This window comes from Nycticebus coucang, chromosome 11 (genome assembly GCF_027406575.1).
Source record: "Nycticebus coucang isolate mNycCou1 chromosome 11, mNycCou1.pri, whole genome shotgun sequence".
NCBI lineage: Eukaryota > Metazoa > Chordata > Mammalia > Primates > Lorisidae > Nycticebus > Nycticebus coucang.
The window spans coordinates 32336988-32351986 of record NC_069790.1 but is presented as its reverse complement, the minus strand read 5'-3'; the positions used below and the strand labels follow the sequence as shown (position 1 = coordinate 32351986).

At 44.5% G+C, this 14999-nt stretch overlaps 1 protein-coding gene across 5 annotated transcripts in view; it reads left to right on the top strand.

The window, feature by feature from the left end:
• Positions 1 to 234: 234 nt before the first annotated feature.
• Positions 235 to 14999, top strand: part of SNX10 (sorting nexin 10) — a 105635-nt gene continuing 90870 nt past the window's right edge. For 2 of the 5 annotated variants that reach the window (XM_053609619.1, XM_053609623.1), the window contains exon 1: positions 235 to 435. The gene's annotated coding sequence lies outside the window, so the exon portion shown is untranslated. The other 3 variants (XM_053609621.1, XM_053609620.1, XM_053609622.1) reach the window with 3 other exon arrangements.

Sequence of the window (14999 nt, the reverse complement as noted above, 5' to 3'; positions counted from 1 at the left end):
CGGCAGTCCTCTCCTTAACTAAGGGGCCGAGGTTGGGAAGCTGAAGGTGGCTTTCAAGCGGTGGTTCCAAAGGGTACTGCTTGCACACCTTCAGTCTCAGCGTCCGGACAAATGGGGGTATTTCCTCTTTAACCCGATTTCAGGGACGAAGGCTGCCAGCTCTCGCTCCAGAGCGCCGCGGGTCCCCAAAGGGCTGGGCGGTGCGAGGACACCGGAAGCAGGAGGCCGGGCGGCCATACGCGGGCGACAAGGCGCTGGGCGCCGGCGCGGGGCCGTTACGTGCGCTGGGAGCGCGGGGCTGCGCTCGGGTGCGCTCCTGGGCGCTCGCCACCGCTGCCCCTGCCGCCGCCGCGCCTTTGAGTCAGCAAACTCCGCTGCTGGCCCGCGGGCCCTGACTTCCTTTACTCTGCCCTGCCTGGCCCAGAGAAGCTGCCTGTAAGTGACAGGGGACCTGCCGGGAGGGGTCCTCTGCGCCGCCGGGGAACGAGCAGGGGAACGAGCCTACCGCCCCTTCCTTTTCAGAGGTGCCGGGCCCTTCCCGCTGCGCCTAGGTGCCCGCTGCCCTGCGGGCTCGACAGAGGTTTGGGTCCCTAGGAATTGGAGCCGAGGAGCTGCAGTCTTTTCCAATCGAGGTGTGCCGGGGAGATACGGTGGGCTTGTTTGCTGCAGGAGGGAGATGGAACGTGTGGATCCAGGGCTACCCGGCTAAAAACACACCTGGGGAGAGGGTGGGGGCAGAGCGAAATTCTGGATTCCAGAAGAAGTACTCTGAAACCTTACGTTGGCCGGGTTTGGGTAGATACTTATTATTATTACTATTAATGAAAGGTAGCTTGGAGTTTAGAAATTGGGAGGGATAAGCAGGGTTTTTCTTGGGATTGGAGGACTGAGGGAAAAGGCCTGAAGGAAAATTCACATTTACTGATAATCAGATTTGGTGATATGAAAAGCCACAGCCTATGGGCGGTGCCTGTAGCTCAAAGGAGTAGGATGCTGGCCCCATATGCCAGCGGTGGTGGGTTCAAACCCAGCCCCGGCCAAAAAACTGCAAAAAACTGCAAAAAAAAAAGAAAGAAAAAGAAAAGCAACAGCCTGTTTTTCAGTAATGGATGCATCATAGTTTTCTAAAATTACACTAATTATTGAGAGGGATGGTCATGGAATAGAGAGCAACCTGTCCTGTAGTCTGTTTCTGCAAGACAGAATAGAATTCCTAAGTTTAATTTAAGAATAATAGAATGAGAAATTCAGAACAGGAAGGAGGCTTGCACTTGATCGCCATCAAACCTTTCATTTTACAGACAGGGAGGCTAAGGCCCAGGGAAGGGGAGTGTAGTGACCAGGGTCATTTAGCATGGGAGCAGAAATAAACCTAGAACCTGTGGGCTTCTGACCCCCACTCCAGAGTTCTGTCCACTGTTGGGTGGGGCCATGGGACTTAGGTTTGGATTTTGTGAACTCCCCCTCCTCTCCTGGGGGCTGAACCAGAGGAGCTGAAGTGGTGGCCAGTGAGAACAGGGGAGTCTTGGACTACTGAGCTCCTCTAGTGGGACTCCCCAGTAAGAGAATGGAGGTGACGACTCCTGCTGTGGTTCTGCCATTACTTCCAGTAATGCCTGTTTCTAAGTAGCTAGACCTTTATTTATTTATATTCTCTCTCTCTCTTTTTTTCTTTTTCTCACTCTTGCCCCAGGCTACAGTGCCATGGCATCAGCCTAGATCACAGCAACCGCATACTCTTGGATTCAAGTGACCCTCTTGGATTCAAGTGAGCCTCCTGCTTCAGCCTCTGGAGTAGCTGGGTCTACAGGTGCCTGCCACAACTCCTGGATAATTTTTCTTTTTCTTTTCTTTTCTTTTTTGAGACAGAGCCTCAAGGTGTCGCTCTGGGTAGAGTGCTGTGGCACCACAGCTCACAGCAACCTCCAACTCCTGGGCTCAAGCGATTCTCCTGCCTCTGCCTCCCAAGTAGCTGGCTATTTTTTTTGGTCATTGTTGTTTGGCTGGCTGGGCTGGATTTGAACCCACCAGCTCAGGTGTATGTGGCTGGCGCCTGGTGCTGAGCCTTTTTCTTTTATTTTTGAGACAGAGTCTCACTTTGTCTAGCTGGGTGTTGTGCTGGGCGCCTGTAGTCCCAGCTACTTGGGAGGCTGAGGCAAGAGAATAGGTTAAGCCTGGGAGTTGGAGGTTGCTGTGAGCTGTGACACCATGGGACTCTACCGAGGGTGATAAAGTCAGACTCTGTCTCTAAAAAAAAAACACATTTAAATACATTTAGAAGTAAATATGGGAAGTTGTGAAATAAGGTGATTAGCACTGACTCAACTGCTCATCCTCTTTCTTCTGCCAGTCTTCTTCTTACTTCTTACTTCCTGGATACAATTTCATGATGGTGTTGAAAGAGTGGGACTTGCTCGGGCTGATACTGTACCTTATTGGGGGTCTCTTGACAGCTTCTCTCCCCACCCCTATGGTACACATTTAACTATTTTACCTGCTGGAAGTCTTCCTGAGTTTGGTATCCTGAAATTGGAAATAAACACTTTCATTCTTTTTTTTTTTTTGGCTGGACCTGAACTTGAACCCACCACCTCCGGCACATGGGGCCAGTGCCCTACTCCTTTGAGCTATAGGCACTGCCCGCTTCATTCTTTTTCAAATAAAAGTGTATTAATTAGGGAGTAATGCTAGTGTTCTACTATAGCAATTCTGCTATGGAGCACTCAAGATCTTTTCTCAGCCATAGGATTGCTACTTTCATTTTTGAGGCTTACTTTGCTAGTTAAGCTGTTGGGGGAAATGACTTCTTTTTCCTTTTTTTAAATGTCAAGGCTGTGGTTTCACAACCACTTATGAAAGGCAGAGAACTTGTTCAGAACAGGCTATAACCTATACAGAGGAAATTTCATTTTTAAGAGTGGCAAAGAAGGGGTTTGGGTCAAGGTCATTGTTGATTCCATGCAGTATCCCTCAAATTTTGGACTGTTACTGCCAACCATCTTTCTTTCTCTTAGTAATCTAATCGGTATGAGTTAGTTCTTCTTTTTCCTAAGTCCCATTCAAACAAGAGGTTATATAGGGTAGTGGTAGTGATGACAACTTCTGGTTTCAAACCCATGCAAGTTGAAATCTTGGCATATTCATTTGCTAGCTGAGGTAATCCTGGCAGACACTTAACCCATGCTCAGTATTCAGAAATAAAAACAGAAAATGATAATCCTTGACTCCTAGAATTGTTAATAACAACTGCTAACATTTATTGAGCACTTAGTAAGTGCCAAGCTTCGTGAAAAAGAGTTTTAGTGTGACAATCAAGTCTTGCAACAAATTTATAAAGCAGATTCTGTTTTATTATTGTCCTTAGTTTATATTTGGGGAGACTAAGGCATTCAGGTACTTATGACTTCCCTAAACTCCTTAACTTATAACCACCAAGCAAATGTGTGATTATGATTTCTATAATAAGCTAATAGCTATTAGGGCTTAGTATGTGTCAGATCCTGTTTCAAGTGGTTATGTACGTGAACAACTCTTGAGATAAGTATTGTTTTTATCCCTTTCCCCTTTCTTTCTTTTCTCTTCTTTTTTTTGGAGACAGTCTCACTATGTTGCCCTGGGTAGAGTGTCATAGCGTCACAGCTCACAGCAACCTCAAACTCTTGGGCTTAAGCTATTCTCTTGCCTCAGCCTCCCAAGTAGCTGGGACTATAGGCGCCCGCCACAATGCCTGGCTACCTTTTCCTCTTCCTTCCTTCCTTCCTTCCTTCCTTCCTTCCTTCCTTCCTTCCTTCCTTCCTTCCTTCCTCCCCTCCCCTCCCCTCCCCTTCCCCTTCCCCTTCCCCTTCCCCTTCCCCTTCCCCTTTCTTTTTTTACTAGAGACAGAGTCTCACTTTATTGCCCTTGGTAGAGTGCCCTGGCATAACAGCTCATGGCAACCTCCATCTCCTGGGCTTAGGTGTTTTCTCTTGCCTCAGCCTCCCGAATTGCTGAGTCTACACGCACCCGCCCAATGCCCAGTTATTTTTTTGTTGCAGTTTGGCCGGGGCCAGGTTTGAACCTGCTACCCTTGGTATATGGGCCTGGCGCCCTACCCACTGAGCCACAAGCGCTGCCCTCTCTTTTTTCATTTTTTTTTTTTTTTTTGGCCGGGGCTGGGTTTGAACCCACCACCTCCAGCATATGGGGCCGGTGCCCTACCCCTTTGAGCCACAGGCACCGCCCTCTTTTTTCATTTTTAAAAGTTTATAGTAGGCCTCAGTGATCTAGACCCTGGGGAAAGATTTTATGGGGGTCTGTGCACAGCCCACAATTATTCGATTTCATGTTCATGTGCAACAGGGTATTATTCTGGAGAAGATAATCTATAATTTTCCTCTGATTCTTAAAGGGTTGTCCATGGTGGAAAGGTTAGTAATAACTAGACAGACAAATAATCTCATTTTATAAATGAGGCCACTGAGGTCTAGTGGCGAGACAGATAACTTAATCTGAACTATATAGCTAATGAGAGGTAGAAAGGGGACTCAAATTCTGGTCTCCCAATTTCTAATCTCACATTTTTTCCATTATACCCCATCATTTCCTATGGAGTACGTGATACCAGGTGAATAAATTATGAAATGTTGAAGATCTAGTTCTCCTTCCAGGCTGCCACGGTGTAGGAGAGACCAGTAAATCTTCCTAGAAGCGCCTATCAAAATACCACATCTTTTGGCATGTTATCTTATTTGTTGAGTTGCCATGCTCTGATTTAGCATAGGAATCTACAACTCTGAAAGAGAGAAGCCAGGAGAACACAGCTGTTTGGAGGGAAGATGAAAGTTTCAGAGCATGGATTAGTTGAAGCACAAGGCAGCCATTCACACTAGTTAGTAAAACTGTAGTATTGGAAAGTTTTTTTTTTTTTTATTAAGTCATATACACACAAGTCGTGAATACATTTATGCATATGTGGGGTACAATGTGTGTTTTTTTTTTTGAGACAGAGTCTCACTATGTCGCCCTCAGTAGGGTACCGTGGCATCACAGCAACCTCTAACTTGCAGGCTTAAGTGATTCTCTTGCCTCAACCTCCCAAGGAGCTGGAACTACAGGCGCCTGCCACAATGCCTGACTGTTTTTTGGTTGTAGTTGTCATTGTTGTTCGAACTTTCCAGCTGTGTGGCTGGTGCCATAGCTGTTGAGCTACAGGCGTCAAGCTTTTTTTTTTTTTTTTTTTGAGGCAGAGTCTCACTATGTTGCCCTCGGTAGAGTGCTATGGTGTCACAGCTCACAGCAACCTCGAACTCTTGGGCTTAAGCAATTCTCTTGCCTTAGCCTCCCCAGTACCTGGAACTACAGGCACCTGCCACAATGCCCGGCTATTTTGTTGTTGTTGTTGTTGTACTTGTCATCATTGTTTAGCATGCCTGGGCCAGGCTCGAACCCACCAGCTTTGATGTATGTGGTGGCTGCCCTACTCACTGAGCTACGGGTGCCGAGCCTGATAATAAGTTTTATCTGAAAAGATAGATTTGTAAAAATAGGCAATATGCTTTTGAATATGGAGGAGGGACTTGTTCAGTCAGCTATCAAGATACATCACCTGGGAACCAGTATTAGGTAGCCCAGAGATGGTTCCATTGGAAAGATGGAAAGTGGATGTAAGATAAAATTGACTGTGGTACAGTCTGTTGAGACAGTTGGCTGTTCACTTGGGAAAAAATTAAATCCCTGTCTCATATCATTCACAAAAATAAATTTCATTTAGATTAAAGATGAAATATCAAAACCAAAATTATACATATAGAAGATGGTTTTTAGGGATAATTTTGCAGTAGGAAAGACCTCTCAAGTTTAATAAAACTCAGAAACCATAAAGGAAAATATCAAGAGACCTAATTTCACGAAATATTATACTTAAGTGAGAAAAAAAATACCATAAACAAAAGGCAGATGACAAAGTAGTAGAGTAAATAGTTATAGTAAGCATGGACTCTAAGAAATCAATATGAAAAAATAATAGGAGTATGGCCAAGGGCTATTGATAGGTAATTCACATATGTATATAAAAATACTTGGCTCAGTGCCTGTGACACAGTAGTTATGGTGCCAGCCACATACACCAAGGTTGGTGGGTTTGAACCCAGCCTGGGACAGCTGCAACAATGACAACTGCAACAAAAAATAACTGGGTATTGTGGCAGCTACTTTGGAGACTGAGGCAAGAGAATCACTTAAGCCCAAGAGTTTGAGGTGTGCTGCCATCTGTGATGCCACAGCACTCTACTGAGGGCAACATAGTGAGACTCTTAAAAAAAAAAAAAAGAAAAGAAAAAAATATTTAAGCTCATTAATAATCCAGTAAGTGTGGATTAAAATCAGCCATGAAACCACTTTTCCTTAGGCTGTTACTATCCAGTGTTGGTGGAAGTGTGGGAAAGTAGATTGTCATCATATACTTTTGGGGAGAGTATAACTTGGTACAATCTCTTCCAAAGGCACCTTGGCAGTGTTTATAATATTTTAAAATTTGTATGCTTTCTGATCAGAAAGCATAAAGGAAAGCATTGTTCCTACTTCTACTTCTAGGACCTTATTCCTCACAAATTCTTGCCTACTTGAAAAAAGAATGAAGTTGCTATAAATGAGGCCTGGTGTGGTGGCTCACGCCTGTAATCCTAGCACTCTGGGAGGCTGAGGCAGGTGGATTGCCTGAGCTCAGGAGTTTGGGGAACTCTCCCCTTATTGGCCGGGCTGTTTGGCCTGAGCACATTAAAATGTGGACAAAATGAGAATGGGGTGACAGGGATCCATTCACCAGATCCTGAGCTGGTAAAAATGTTGACCTGGGTCAGGTCAGGTCTGATGAAAAATACTTTTTCATGTTAACATTAATGTGGGTGGATTGCCTGTCCTCAGGAGTTTGAGACCAGCCTGAGAAAAGCAAGATCTGGTCTCTACAAAATGGAAAAACTAGCCAGGCATTGTGGCAGGCTACTTGGGAGGCTAAGGCAAGAGGATTGCTTGAGCCCAGGAGTTTGAAGTTGCTGTGAACTATGACACTATGGCACTCAACCTAGGGCAATAGACTGAGACTCAGTCTCAATCAAACAAAAAAAGAGATGTAGAAAATGTTCATTATCCATTATAGTCATTTTGGGCTGCTATTACAAATTACTATGGAGTGGGTAGCTTGCTGGGAAATGCTGGCTAATTTGGTTCCTAGTGAGAACTCTTCCTGGCTTGCAGATAGCTGCCTTTTTGCTATGTCCTCATATAGTAGAAAAAGAGAGAAAAATGGGCGGCGCCTGTGGCTCAGTCGATGTGGCGCCGGCCCCATATGCTGAGGGTGGCGGGTTCAAACCCTGCCCCAGCCAAACTGCAACCAAAAAATAGCCAGGCGTTGTGGCGGGCGCCTGTAGTCCCAGCTACTCAGGAGGCTGAGGCAAGAGAATCGCTTAAGCCCAGGAGTTGGAGGTTGCTGTGAGCTGTGTGAGGCCACTGCACTCTACCGAGGGCCATAAAGTGAGACTCTGTCTCTACAAAAAAAAAAAAAAAAAGAAAAAGAGAGAAAGAGAACAAGCTGTCCCGTGTCTCTTCTGACACTAACCCTATCATGAGGAACTCACCCTTTTGACCTCATCTAAACCTAATCATGTCCCAAACGCCCCATCTCCAAATACCAGCACATTGGGGTTTAGGGTTTTACAGCATGAATTTGGAGGGGACATAGTCAGTCCCCTCCAAATTAAATAAAATAAAAGCAAAATGCAAGATGGTAATTTTTGAAACAGTAAAGCCCAGAAGGATATGCTCCTTATTGTAGATAGTCATTACCTATGGAGAGTGCAGTAAGAAAGGGGATGGAGGTATAGAGGAGTTCAGCAATATATTCCTCTTCAAAAAAATTTTAGATTGGGCCACCCCCTGTGGCTCAGTGGGTAGGGTGCTGGCCCCATATACCACTGGTGGTGAGTTCGAACCTGGCCCCGGCCAGCTAAAACTGTTGTCCAGTGGCAACTGCAACAAAAATAGCCAGGCGTTATGGCAGGCGCCTGTAGTCCCAGCCCCTCTGGAGGCTGAGGCAAGAGAATTGCTTAAGCCCAAGACTTGGAGGTTGCTGTGAGCTGTGACGCCATGATACTCTGATAGCTTGAGACTGTCTCAAAAAAAAAAAAAAATTTAGATTTTGAAATAATTTTAAACTTATAAAAAATTCCAAAGTAATGTATTTTTTAAAAATAACAACTATGTAGTACTAAAAAACAAAAATAATACTTAATATGCCCATGAAAAAAATAACAAAATGTTATTATGTCTATATTTAATATAGACATAATATTAAAGTGTTATTATGATAAAAGGATTTTTTTCCTTCTGGGTAGATGCCCAGTAATGGGATTGCGGGATCAAAGGGGAGGTCTAGCTTGAGTGCTTTGAGGTTTCTCCATACTTCCTTCCAGAAAGGTTGTACTAGTTTGCAGTCCCACCAGCAGTGTAAAAGTGTTCCCTTCTCTCCACATCCACGCCAGCACCTGCAGTTTTGACATTCTATGATGTGGGCCATTGTCACTGGGGTTAGATGATATCTCAGGGTTGTTTTGATTTGCATTTCTCTAATATACAGAGATGATGAACATTTTTTCATGTGTTTGTTAGCCATTCGTCTGTCGTCTTTAGAGAAGGTTCTGTTCATGTCTCTTGCCCATTGATATATGGGATTGTTGGCTTTTTTCATGTGGATTAATTTGAGTTCTTTATAGATCCTGGTTATCAAGCTTTTGTCTGATTGAAAATATGCAAATATCCTTTCCCATTGTGTAGATTGTCTCTTTGCTTTGGTTATTGTCTCCTTAGCTGTACAGAAGCTTTTCAGTTTAATGAAGTCCCATTTGTTTATTTTTGTTGTTGTTGCAATTGCCATGGCAGTCTTCTTCATGAAGTCTTTCCCAGGCCACTATCTTCCAGTGTTTTTCCTATGCTTTCTTGGAGGATTTTTATTGTTTCATGCCTTAAATTTAAGTCCTTTATCCATCTTGAATCAATTTTTGTGAGTGGAGAAAGGTGTGGGTCCAGTTTCAGTCTTTTACATATAGACATATAGACATCCATTTATTGAATTTGTAGACATATAGACATTTACATATAGACATCCATTTATTGAATTTATTGAATAGGGAGTCTTTCCCCCAAGGTATGTTCTTGTTTGGTTTATCAAAGATTAGGTGGTTGTAAGATGTTAGTTTCATTTCTTGGTTTTCAGTTCTATTCCAAGTGTCTATGTCTCTGTTTTTGTGCCAGTACCATGCTGTCTTGACCACTATGGCTTTGTAGTACAGACTAAAGTCTGGTATGCTGATGCCCCAGCTTTATTTTTATTACTAAGAACTGCCTTAGCTATACGGGGGTTTGTCCAGTTCCATACAAAACACAGAATCATTTTCTCCAAATCTTGAAAGTACGATGTTGGTATTTTGATAGGAATGGCATTGAATAGGTAGATTGCTTTGGGAAGTATAGACATTTTAACAATGTTGATTCTTCCCATCCATGAGCATGGTATGTTCTTCCATTTGTTAATATCCTCTGCTATTTCCTTTCTGAGGATTTCATAGTTTTCTTTATAGAGGTCCTTCACCTCCTTCGTTAGGTATACTCCTAGGTATTTAATTTTCTTTGAAACTATGGTGAAGGGAGTCATGTCCTTAATTAGCTTCTCATCTTGACTGTTATTGGTGTATACAAAGGCTACTGACTTGTGGACATTGATTTTATATCCTGAACCATTACTGTATTTTTTGATGACTTCTAGGAGTCTTGTGGTTGAGTCTTTGGGGTTCTCTAAGTATAAGATCATGTAGTCAACAAAGAGGGAGAGTTTGACCTTCTCTGCTCCCATTTGGATTCCCTTTATTTCCTTGTCTTGCCTAATTGTATTGGTTAGAACTTCCAGCACTATGTTGAATAGTAAAGGTCACAGACGACAACCTTGTCTGGTTCCAGTTCTAAGAGGAAAAGCTTTCAGTTTTACTCCATTCAGTAAAATATTAGCTGTGGGTTTGTCATAGATAGGTTCAATCAGTTTTAGAAATGTGCCACCTATGCCTATACTCTTCAGTGTTCTTATTAGAAAAGGATGCTGGATTTTATCAAATGCTCTTTCTGCATCTATTGAGAGGATCATGTGATCTTTATTTTTGTCTCTGTTAATATGGTGGATAACGTTTATGGACTTGCGTATGTTAAACCAGCCTTGCATCCCTGGGATGTGCCTCTGAGATTGTGCCTCTGAGACCCTACATGGCCTCCCTCTGTTCCATCCTGCCTCCTGGCTGGCCTGCTTAGCTGCTCCTTCTGCACCTGCCAGTCCCATCTGCTGCAGTGTGCCAGGCCCACACCCTCTCTGTCCTCTCCTCCTGGACTGCTCTTCCCCCAGACGCCTGCCTGGGTCACCCTCCTCACAGTTGTCCCTATCTCTGCTTTCATGTCGTCTCTTCAAAGGATCCCTTCTGTCACACACAGTCCCCTTATACTAGTTTATTTTTTGGTAATAAACTCTCTCTGTTTCACATTAAAAAAAAAAATAAAGTGTTATTATGACCCCTCCTTTTATTTTGAGTCAGAGTCTCAAGCCGTCATTCTGGGTAGAGTGCTATGGCATCATAGCTCACAGCAACCTCCAACTCGTGGGGTCAAGTGATCTTCTTGCCTCAGTTTTTCTATTTTTATTAGAGACAGGGTCTTGATTTTCCTCAGTCTGGTCTCAAACTCCTAGAGCTCAACCAATCCACCTGCCTCGGCCTCCCAGAGTGCTAAACTGTTTCCCCGAAAATAAGACAGTGTCTTATTTTAAGGTGTGCTCCCAAAGATGCGCTAGGTCTTATTTTCAGGGGACGTCTTATCTTTCCTGTAGGTAGGTCTTATTTTCGGGGAAACGGGGTAGCATTACAGGCATGAGCCACCCCTCCAGGTCCTCCTTTATGCTTTCCTGATTCTGCAAAGGCCCCTGTAGGATTTGGCTATAGTTCCTTTGGAATTAGAGGAAACATGGAAAGATATGACCTGCGCCTCCAGCATTCAGAACCTTAGACAGCTGTCATCTGTATGGGGTGCTTGTCCTAAAATGGCCTTGAGAGCCACCCCCTTTGCAGGCAGGAGACAGACCTTACCCAGCTTGACACCAGCAGTGACAGTGGGAGTTGCCTCTGCAGCTCTGAGCCCCACTTAACACTGTGCTTTCTCTTCAGATGGCCTCCCTCTGCTTGTAGCCAGTCAGCCTCCTTTTTCACATTTTTGCACACTCTCTTAAGCACGGTACAGCTCAGCCTGTCCCACCTATCCACTCAGGACAGCACAGCCCTTGGTGTGATCTCTCCTTGTCTGTGTGTGTGCCCTTGTCGTTTGTTTTCACCAGCACGGCTTCTTTCCATGTGTTTTCTGCTATTTCCTTTGCACTTCGGTTCCTGTGACTACCTTTGCTGGGTACCCACAAGGGCTATGCTTGGAGCCCTGACCCCAGTTATGCCATCTCTAGGCAACATCTATTTCTGTTGGTCTCAGAAATGAGAGTGAGAGGACCCTCAAGGGTGATCAGAAGTAACACTTTAATCTGAATTCTCATCCGCTGCTGGGAATTAGAATGCATGCGCTTCAGCTCTGTGGGGGTAGATCTCCGAAAGACTTTGAAAGGCTTTTTCAGTATTCTTCCAAGATATACAGTATTTTTGCTCATTCATCCCTTTGAACTTTAGCTGTGGCTGGTTTAGAAGGAAGAGAGATCCCCCTAAAGTTAGCATCGGTGATGGGGGCTTCTTATAAGGATAACACAGACAACTCCAAGGTCAACGGTGTGAAACTGGAAAGTCAGAAACCAGTGTTGCCCTTTCCCTGATTTCCAAGGGCTTCAAGGTCTCTAACTCCCTTCTCTGTGCCTCTTCTTGGGGTTTTTACTTAACCGTGGCTCAGTGTGGCCTGCCTGGCCCTGTCTGCATGTGATTTTCCATTCACATGCTCGTTGTCCTCTGATGCCTCTCTCAGGGCACCCTCTACCCTACTTCTTTACTTTCTGCCTCCTTGACTTTGAACTCCTAGCTTTCCTCTCCTCCTCTGGGAGCTTCTGCTCTGTTCACTTGGCTGTTCCTCTGATCCCCAATCCTGCCAATTAGCAGCTCCTCAGGGCTTTTCATGGGTCCTTTTCCTTTTCTCTGCAGTCTCTCCCTAGATCTGTGGTTTTCCAACATTTTTTATGCATAAAATTATCTGGGAAACTTGTTAAGGCATATTTATGGGCCTCAGTATTCTAATTCAGTGTGCCTGGGATGAGTTCTGGGAATCTGTATCTTATTCCTGGGTGACCCAGAGGCCCTGACAAACACTGGACAAGCTGGTTTCATTCCATGACTTTAAGTATTGTTGGTAAACCAGCAGTTCCCTGGAGCAGAGGTCTAGCTGTCTCTCGAGAGCTCCAGGTTTAGACAGTGGATGCAGATCTTGACTGTGGCTCGTTGGATGTATTATAGACATCTCAGATTAACTTGCCCAATGCTGTTAGTTCTCCCTCCCCAGTTGTGTAGGGCCTGACACTTAGACCCTACCAAGTTCTTTCCTGTAAGGAAACAAACATAGATTTGAGAAGACAAAATGATGCCCACAAATATGTTCATTTAAAATCTAAAAAATAGTTCTCAGCACAAACCCAGAAGTAGCAAAGCAGTAAGTGATGGTGGAAATTAGAGGTCAAATATGAACTACCCTGTTTCCCCCAAAATAAGACAGTGTCTTATTTTAAGGTGTGCTCCCAAAGATGCACTAGGTCTTATTTTCAGGGGACTTCTTATCTTTCCTGTAAGTAGGTCTTATTTTCAGAGGATGTCTTATTTTTGGGGAAACAGGGTAGTTAGAGGTTTGTGGGCTGACATCCACCATGGCAATGACCAGGACTGTGTACAAAGCATGAATTCACTATAGTGCTTAACTGTTGAGCTTGATCTCACTCAGGGATTTTACTTCTGACAGCTGCATAGTAGGTAGCCGAGCAGGATATATCTCAACTCACTTTTAAAAATTAGTTCTTCGTGAGTTGTGATGCCAAGGCACTCTACCAAGGGCGACGAAGTGAGACACCGTCTCTAAATAAATAAAATAAAATTAGTTCTTGACCAGCCGGGTGTTGTGGTGGGCTCCTGTGGTCCCAGATACTCGGGAGGCTGAGGCAAGAGAATCACCTAAGCTCAAGAGCTGGAGGTTGCTGTGAGCTGTGACACCACGATACTCTACTGAGGTAGACAAAGCGAGACTCTGTCTCTAAAAATAAATAAATAAATAAGAAAAATTTAGTTCTTCACCTCCATCGACACTTCATGTTTTACTTCTTTGGTTTTTCCAAATACTCCATAATGTGGGTTGATGCTGAACACCAGTCTGTCCCGGCACTGTACTGACCCACAGAGTGGGAATTATTTCATCCATCCTTCCAAAAAGAAACTTAAAAAGAAAAAAAAAATAAGGAAAAGTTTAATACATCTAGGAAGTTTTTTTTTTTTGGCCAGGGCCGGGTTTGAACCCGCCACCCCATATATGGGACCGGTGCCCTACCCCTTTGAGCCATAGGCGCCACTCCCGGAAGTTTGTTTTTTTTAATTAAAAACTTTTACACAGTTGAAAATAAAGTAAAACAGACAGCTTATGAGAAGACAAAATGAAGTCAGGGAGCACCAAGGCGCCCACACACATGTGGGCTTGTCACTTGGCTTCTGTGGACTCTGGTCATACCTCCTCTGCTCTAATACTGTCTCCTCCACCCTCCTCTGTTTGAGTAGAAGCCTCTGCCCTCTATTCATTTGTGCAGGCCAGAAACCTAGGAGCCATTTCTCATCTTCCCCTCATATCTGAGCACTCCCAAGGTCTCACTTGGTTCTCTGATTCTGTCTTCCCCCAATCACAGGCTGCCCTTATTAGTTTCACATTTGTTTCTGATCAAGTCTCATGTGTTCTACTTTGCTCCCCTCTGACCCATTTTCCCAAAGGCAGCCAGGGTAATCCTCTAAAGCAGTGGTTCCCACCCTTTTTGGCATAAGGACTGGTTTTATGGAAGACAATTTTTCCACAGACCAGGAGGAGGAGGTAGGCATTAGATTCTCATAAGGAGCATGCAGCAAGGTCCTCACATGTGCAGTTTACAGTAGGGTTCATGGTCCTCTGAGAATCTAATGTTGCTGATATGATGTGAGTGATGAGAAGCAGCTATAGATACAGAGGAAACTTCACAGGAGGCAAAGCTCAGGTGGTGACGTGAGTGATGAGGAGCGGCTGTAAATACAGAGGAAGCTTCCTAGGAGGTGGAGCTTGGGCAGTGATGTGAATGATGGGGAACGGCTGTAAATACAAAGGAAGCTTCCCTGCTTGCTTGTCCCACTTCTTACCTCTTGCTAACGCGACCTTGTTTCTAACAGGCCATGGACTAGTCCGTGTCCTGGTTCATGGTCTTGGGGTTGGGAACTGCAGTTCTAAAGGACGTACATTGAGACATTCTGCCCCCATGATTTGCTCCAGTCCTGCCATGTGCCCATGTAAATGGCTGAGCCTGATGGCCAGGCCAGGGCTGTGGGCAGATGGGAGAGAATTGGGGGTGGGATCACATTCACAAGCTTGGTTGTTTAGGGACCAATTTCAAAGTAGGAGTGTATCTGAGAAGCACACCAGAATTATCTCCTCTACTTGTTTGTTGCAGTCCCAGTTTACCACCTTCTGCTGGGAGGTGAACAGAGAAGGGGGAGGATGCTCCTGAATTCTTTGCTTTTCAGTGCGTTCCTGTGGTGTTGAGATGTTAAATAGTATAGTCAGACTGTTTTTAATTACTTTTGGGGAAGAAGGACACATTGCCTTTCAACCCAGATATTTTCTGGGTCCCTCTTCCTCGTATCAAGCCCTGCCCGGTTTTCTGCTAATTCTCTGGGGTGTTTGGGGAGGCCTTTCGTGGTCTTTTATGCTGTTGTCACCCTGATACAGACTCCACCCCT